The sequence below is a fragment of the Xyrauchen texanus genome, chromosome 1 (assembly GCF_025860055.1).
Source record: "Xyrauchen texanus isolate HMW12.3.18 chromosome 1, RBS_HiC_50CHRs, whole genome shotgun sequence".
Taxonomy (NCBI): domain Eukaryota; kingdom Metazoa; phylum Chordata; class Actinopteri; order Cypriniformes; family Catostomidae; genus Xyrauchen; species Xyrauchen texanus.
The window spans coordinates 61,563,319-61,570,677 of NC_068276.1; the positions used below are offsets into that span (position 1 = coordinate 61,563,319).

At 40.5% G+C, this 7,359-nt stretch overlaps 1 pseudogene; it reads left to right on the forward strand.

The window, feature by feature from the left end:
• The first annotated feature begins 562 nt into the window (after positions 1 to 562).
• On the forward strand, positions 563 to 6,251 carry LOC127645678 (uncharacterized; annotated as a pseudogene).
• The last annotated feature ends 1,108 nt before the right edge of the window (positions 6,252 to 7,359 follow it).

Below are 7,359 nucleotides of genomic sequence, written 5' to 3' on the forward strand. Positions count from 1 at the left end.
GTTGGTTAACCAGTTCTGGACAAGAGCAGCCCGATGGAAACTGACGTTATCCCAGACACCAACAAACCTGGGCTGCTCTGGTCCATCCTGTACAACTGCATCATGAAGTGCATCTAGAAATGTGATTATGTGTTGCGCATTATAGGGACCCAGTTTGGCATGATGGTGCAGTAGCCCTTGAAGACTTATGGCAGCACACAATGTGATATTTCCCCCACGCTGCCCCGGGACGTGCACAATTGCCCTTTGGACGATTATATTACGTCCCCGTCGTCTGTTTTTGCTAAGGTTGAATCCTGTTTTTGCTAAGGTTGAATGGGCAGCTCCATCATGTCCAAGATTCTCTGTAACAAAAAATACATATTATGGATGGCTTTACTCAAAGCACACACCTACACTACTACACATACAGAATCGACCCACCCCACCACACAGGTACCTGTGTAGCTTTCGGAATGTATCTATGTGGTACTAATCCAGTGGTACATATTCATCTGTTACTGGACTGCACCCATTCTGTATTGTAAACGTAAAGGACTGAAACACTTACCTGTACATATTCATGTCGAAGTTCTTTGACCCTGACACTGTTCTTCTCAAATGGGACCCTGTACAATTGCTTCATGGTCATGTTGTGCTTTACCAAGATGCGTTTGATAGTGGTAATGCTTACTCGATTTATGTTGTTGAATACTTGCCTATCTGCAAGTATTTGTTGCTGTAGCTGGTGGAGACGGATTGCATTGTTTGCTCTGACTAGGTTCACTATGGCAAGTTCCTGCTGTTGGGTGAACAGGCGTTGGCGTCCACCATCAGTAGGTCTTCTAGCATTCTGTAGAAAAATGCTACCACAAATTGTTCTCGTTTGCTTCTTTTTTACAGTACTGTGTATATTCTAGATACAGTCTGAGTAGAGTAGAGAGTTGAAGACATACCTGTTTTCCAGTCGGAATGTCCTTATTATGGATGAAACTGTGAAACGGCTTAGATTAGGGTGGACTCGTCTTTTCAATTAACCAATGTGTGTTGTATTTTGAATAGATGTGTTTTCCCAATGGTACCCTGAGATTTCATTTTTGAACTAAGTGTCTTATGTATGAAATAGTATGTAGTGTCTAGGAGTAAGTGTGTTGCAGAAAGGAGCCAGTGTGTTACAGAATTGCAACTAAAGTGCAAAGCAGCGCTTTTGTTTAAGGTATGGTTACACTTTGTTTAAGGTATAGTAACAACAACTTCAAGTTATGTTACTTTGGTTTAAGCATGTGTCTATAGTGTTAAAGCAATGGGCAAAAACTGTAAAAGACCTCAATATTAAAATCATAACTTGTTAGTGCTTTATCATTTCTCATTTTTGCAGATCTCATCATGATGCCATTCTAATTACCTACCTTAGGAGCTGCTGATCCACTTTTACACAGCCATCATCCAGTCTGTTCTCTGCACCTCCACCACTGTCTGGTTTGGATCTGCCACCAAAAAGGACAGGAGCAGACTACAAAGGACAGTCAGGACTGCAGAAAAGATCATTGGTGCCAACCTGCCCTCCATTCAGGACTTATACATTTCCAGAGTCAGGAAACGGGCAGGAAACATCACTGCAGCTCCATCTCACCCCGGACACAACCTGTTCCAGCTTCTCCCCTCAGGTAGGCGCTACAGAGCAATGTACGCCAAAACCAACATACACAGAAACAGTTTCTTCCCACAAACCATCACTCTGATGAACAGCTGATTTCTGACTCACTGTGTCAGGAACAATTCACGTGCAATAACCCAGTAACTCTGTCTCTAATCAGCCACCTGTTTACTGGTTACTACTTAATTTTATTAATCATTCTCTATTTCAGAGCTGTTCATAATGTTCATCCTGTTCATATTGTTATATTGTCATATTGTATATACTGTATACCAATCCACCTACCTCAAGTCACAACTCCTGTGCAAAATACCTATACTAATTATTCCAGCATCCTTTGCACTATGCTTCATCGCACTGTGTACATGTATGCATACCTGTGTATCACATCCACCTCCGACATGTACATAATAATGATAATAATAACTTTACTCCTGCATCCTTTGCACTCTGTTCACTGCACTATTTGTCAATATGTCTATATTGTTTTTGTTCATAGTGTGTATATTTGTGTTGTCTACACTGTAGCCTGTGTCTGATTTTATTTTATTTTTTGTGTTTTTTTGTATGAGTAAGCACATCGTGAACAATGTACAAAGAGTCAAATTCCTCGTATGTGTACACATACCTGGCAAAACAGCTGATTCTGATTCTGATTAATCCCGGCCCTCCAGCACGGTACCGTCTGAACACAGAAAGACAAAACTTTGATGGGACTGATGGAAAGGTCAGACTGTGGACATATGGACGAAAAGACAGAAGAAAGCAAAACAAAGTCTTACTGATGGTGGGAGAAACCGGTACCGGAAAGACCACCATCATCAACACCATGATCAACTATTTACTGGGGGTGAAGTTTGAGGATGAAAAGTGTTATGAGATCACAGAAGAACAAGAACACAAAGATCAAACTAAATCCCAAACATCTGCAATCACTGTCTATGAGGTGTTTGATGATGAGAACCCAATATCTCTCACCATTATTGATACTCCAGGATATGGAGACACTGAAGGATCTGAGAAAGATGGAGAGGTTGCTGAATATCTGACCAAATTATTTACAAGTGAGTTTGGGATAAAGTTTATTGACGCAGTTTGTTTTGTGATGAAGGCGTCTCAGAATCGTCTCTCTGGAAAAGAGTTTTACATCTTCCACTCAGTTCAGTCTCTGTTTGGTCGAGATATTGAGAACAACATTGTGTTCTTACTCACACATTCAGATGGAGGACCACCAACAGATTCAATAAATGCCATTAACACAGCTGAGATCCCCTGCAGAAGAGATGAAGACAATCAGCCTGTTCATTTCTTATTCAACAACCACCAGAAACAGAAAAGAGACAAAAAGTATAAGCGTGTTTTTAAATCAGCTTGGGAACTGGGAGAGGAAAGCATCAATCAATTATTTTCAATACTGGATGAAAACAACAGAAAAAGTGTCCAGATGACTTTAGATGTTCTGAAAGAGCGGAAACAACTCAAGGTCTGTGTCTCCAACCTGAACGAGCGAATTAAAGAGAAGGAGTTAAAAATGAAAGAAATGGAAGTGGAGCGTAGTTCTAGCGGGAAGACCAGTAGGTGTACATCATCACATCATTAGCTGGGTAACTCCTAGCTAATCGCACATAAGCCATTGCTTTATAAGTCCGCTTCACTTCTCAAGTTTCAGAATATGTTGTTATTTTAAAGCAAAAAACTACAATCTCACAAAAAAAAAAAAAAAAAAAAGTTTTGGACTTTGAGATGGGCTCATTCTGTTTAGAAGACTTCATATATAAGATAATATACAGTTTTACAACAGGAATGCTGCTCAGATTGCATAGTCTGTCGAAGAACGACGATGAAGTGTAATTCTTCCAGGCGAGATCTCAGGTAAACAATGGAGAACATATCAAGATTTATAATTACGGACAAAAGTGCTACTGGACGTTATAGAATGAACTCTGTCACGGACAATTGACCCAAGCAGGCTGAACTGGATTCATCTGGCGATCGCAATTTCATAATGAGGTATGAAGTCTCGTTTTTGATATTGTATGTTGTCATCCGCACTTCCGGCACAAATAAACAAATTGCTGTTTCTGGAGGACTGTTATCATGCAACAGAGATCGGATATCTACGTCGAACACTTAGACCTTCGAAAAGACATATAATCTGTTAACATTAATCGCATATCCACGCATGCATATATCAGAATGCAAATATATTAAACGTAAGCAGAGTTACGTCACTCCCGAGTGCAAACAAATACGTATCAACGGGTTAATATAGCCTTCACCAAGCCTTGCGAAAGAATTTACTTCGTTCGGTACAACATTCGATGAGGTTCCCAGAGCGCCTCCAAGGGCGTATTTACGCGATCCATAAAACGCTGCATTTTCTTACTCCAGACGTACTTCCATGTTCTCATCGCTAGCACCACTATTGCGGCACGCCTCTGACACCTAGAGGTAAGCTCCGCACCGCTTCCCCTATTCATCAGATTATCTACCGCCAGCGTAAGGCATTTCGCTATGATCAGGTCATACAGCGAGTAATTCCCATCTCATGACATACTTCCATTTTATTATCATTCAGGCATCATCAGGCAGAAATTCATTGGCATGTCTTCACAAATCATTCACTCATCGTGGTCAGACCACTACAGCAACAACTAATCAGAACCAATATGATCGACAGCGTAAATGCCGGAATTCAGCCATATATGTTTAGACGTGCATGTATCTGGTCTCCGGAATATGTCAGAGACAATGGTAACTTGACACATCAGCCGTCGAATCAGCTATCAAACACATTCGGAAGGAGATTTGCAAATATTCACAAAATCTCACCGTATTTGCTCCAGCTCGAGGAATAAGAGGGAGGAGAGAGAGAGAGAGAGAGAGAGAGCGAGAACGAGAGAGAAGACACAACGAGCCACATCTCTAGAATTCTAGACATCACACACATTCTCTAACAATGCAAGCTTCCCCCTAAAGAAACATGAAAGGATCAGGTCTATTTTCACGTCTTTCCCTGGTCAGTTTGGGTCTCCTAACGCAATCTCCAGCCCCATCAGGCCACCTCAATTTTGCCATGCTTATCATTCCTCAAGGCCACTCCGCCGTTTTCCGCCTCCTCACACTAGCTCATTCCATAGACAGCCTCTCTTACCCACCAATCGATGATGGCTGGAGAGAATCTCTGGATGACACGCCCCTATTTCTCGGACATGGCTCCCTCCATAGGATTCAGGGGTTGCCTTCTAGGACCATGGTTCACAGGGTTTTCATATCAATGATGTTTTCTTTCAATGAAGGGACCACACGCAACGTTGCCATTATCGTATGGCTCTACACACGTTTTCCCCTTCGGCAAAGATACCTCAAACAACTTTTCCCTCGCCGGAGGGTTTTCATACAAAATGTCTTTCAACAAGGGACTGCATGCAACGTCGCCATTATCGTATGGCCCTACACATGTTGTCCCCTTCGGCAAAGATACCTCAAACAACTTTTCCCTCGCCGGAGGGTTTTCATATCAAATGTCGTTTATCTTTCAACAAAGACACTGCACAGCAATGCCGGCCTAAAGAGAAGATTCTGCTCAACCAGGGGCTCTCGACGGAGTGCCCAAAATCACACTCGAGGACAAAGAGGAAATGCACAGGGATGAAATCAAACTCGAAAAAAAAAAATAATAATAAAAAAAAAAAATGCTTTCCCATCGCAAAGGCTTCACACAACCACGCCAGAGGTATTGCAAATTTCACGTCAATTCTGACGCTCGCATCTCTTAATTCCTCCTCCAGAATGAACGCCCAACACAAGACCTGGTTCGTACCAAACTGGATCAACTCTTTTGGGGGTAGTATACTACTTTCTCTCTTTTTGGGGGTAGGCTCCTCGCCCCTGCCTCCTATCTCCGGCAGGACATGACGGTTCCGGGTACAACTCCCTCGGACTGCCGGACGGGGCCTACGCCAAAGAGAGAGACATTACCCCCCATTTTACATCTATCAAATAAATGGCATCTCAAACTTCACTCAAGCCTGCGTGTCTTCCCGATAGAACTAACTGTGACTCAAGATGTCCTCGAACAGAACAGGGAAAAAATAAAGAATTATGAAAACTTTCAGATTACAGTCGACAGAGTTTACAAAGAAAAAGTCCCCATTGTGAATGAATGGTGGTGGAGCAGTTATGCGACCTGCTGCACTGTCTGTAAGGAGAACTGTCATCTGTACGACTGCTCGTGGGTCTCTCCTAATAATCTCTCACAGTGTTATGTCATGAAAAACAACTACTGTACTGTTTGTACAGGGAAGTGTCATTACACCACACATGTCAAAGTGAACAAAAAATATGTGTCAAAGACAAAGAAAGTCATGATCTTGAAAAGCAGTATGAACGCGCTGGTGACAAGCTTGAGACCAAATCTGACAAAGAAGAATATGAAAAGATTAAAAAGAAACACAAAAGCAGCATGAAACTGGAGGAGGAGAAAACAGACATAGAGAAGAAAAATATCAGAAAATTTATTAATTCAGAACAATGCTTCCACACTGGAGCAGCACCACCAATCATTTTATGGAACAGCCCCCACCCCAAAATAAAGGTAAAACACAAAACATAATTGAATGTGTGGCTGCTCATAATATATATATATATATATATATATATATATACTGTATATACATACGCAGTGCTGGTCCAAGCCTTTTGGGGGCCCTAAGCAAAACTATGTGTGGTGGCCCCGCTGGTGTGTCTGTAACCACCCCCCATATTTTATGACATTTAAAATGTCAAGGGTACATTAGGTGCCAATTTTCAATAAATAAAAGTAAACAGAAAATAAGGCCAGTCTGCAGGTCACTTGCTGACACTACATTACTGTGGTCTGCACTTATTCCTGCTTTTGCTGTACATTACCATCATTTGCGCTGGTGCTGTTGGTCTTACTGATGAACTTGAGAAGGCAGATAAATAAATATACTTCTTGTCCAAACACAGTAACAGTGTAAAGTAATGATAAGGTAAGTTTACAGACTAGTAATAAAGTTATTGAAAACAATGGAACAATAAAACAATGATCAAGAGCAAATGAATTAACACTAAAATACTTAAAATATACTTTAAAATAAAAAAACTGCTAAAATGGGAGTAAGACAAATTAACAATTAAATAAATGAAATACAATGTTGATTGACAGTTAAATGCTCATAAAAAAAAAAAAAAAAAAAAACGCTCTAGTGCCATCAAGTTTTCTGAAAGATGAAACATATGAGTGTTTCTCTGTAAATGTGGACACTTTGGACTAAAACTTGTAATGGATATTGTTTATTCAAGCATTGACATGACATACCCAGCTAACAATTTTTGGTTCCCAATACGGACATTATAACGTTCTCTCTTGGTTCACCAGGAACGTTTTCATTATGGAAATAGAACGTTTCCTGCAGGTTTGGAGAACGTTCCCCTAAAGTCTTAATAATAAATAATAAATTTTCTTGGTCAAAGGAGGGACAACACACTTAAAAAAATAAAAGAACTACATAGAAAACGAATAAACCACTAACAAAAGCCTTCATCGGCCAAAATCAAAGGATAATGCATTTACGTGTATTTCCTCAGTTAATTCAGGATGACTTTAACACTAAAACTGATAGTTCATACAAAACCATTTTGTTTAACCGCTGACACAAAACACTTAATTATTTTACTCATTTTAACCACTAAACGTT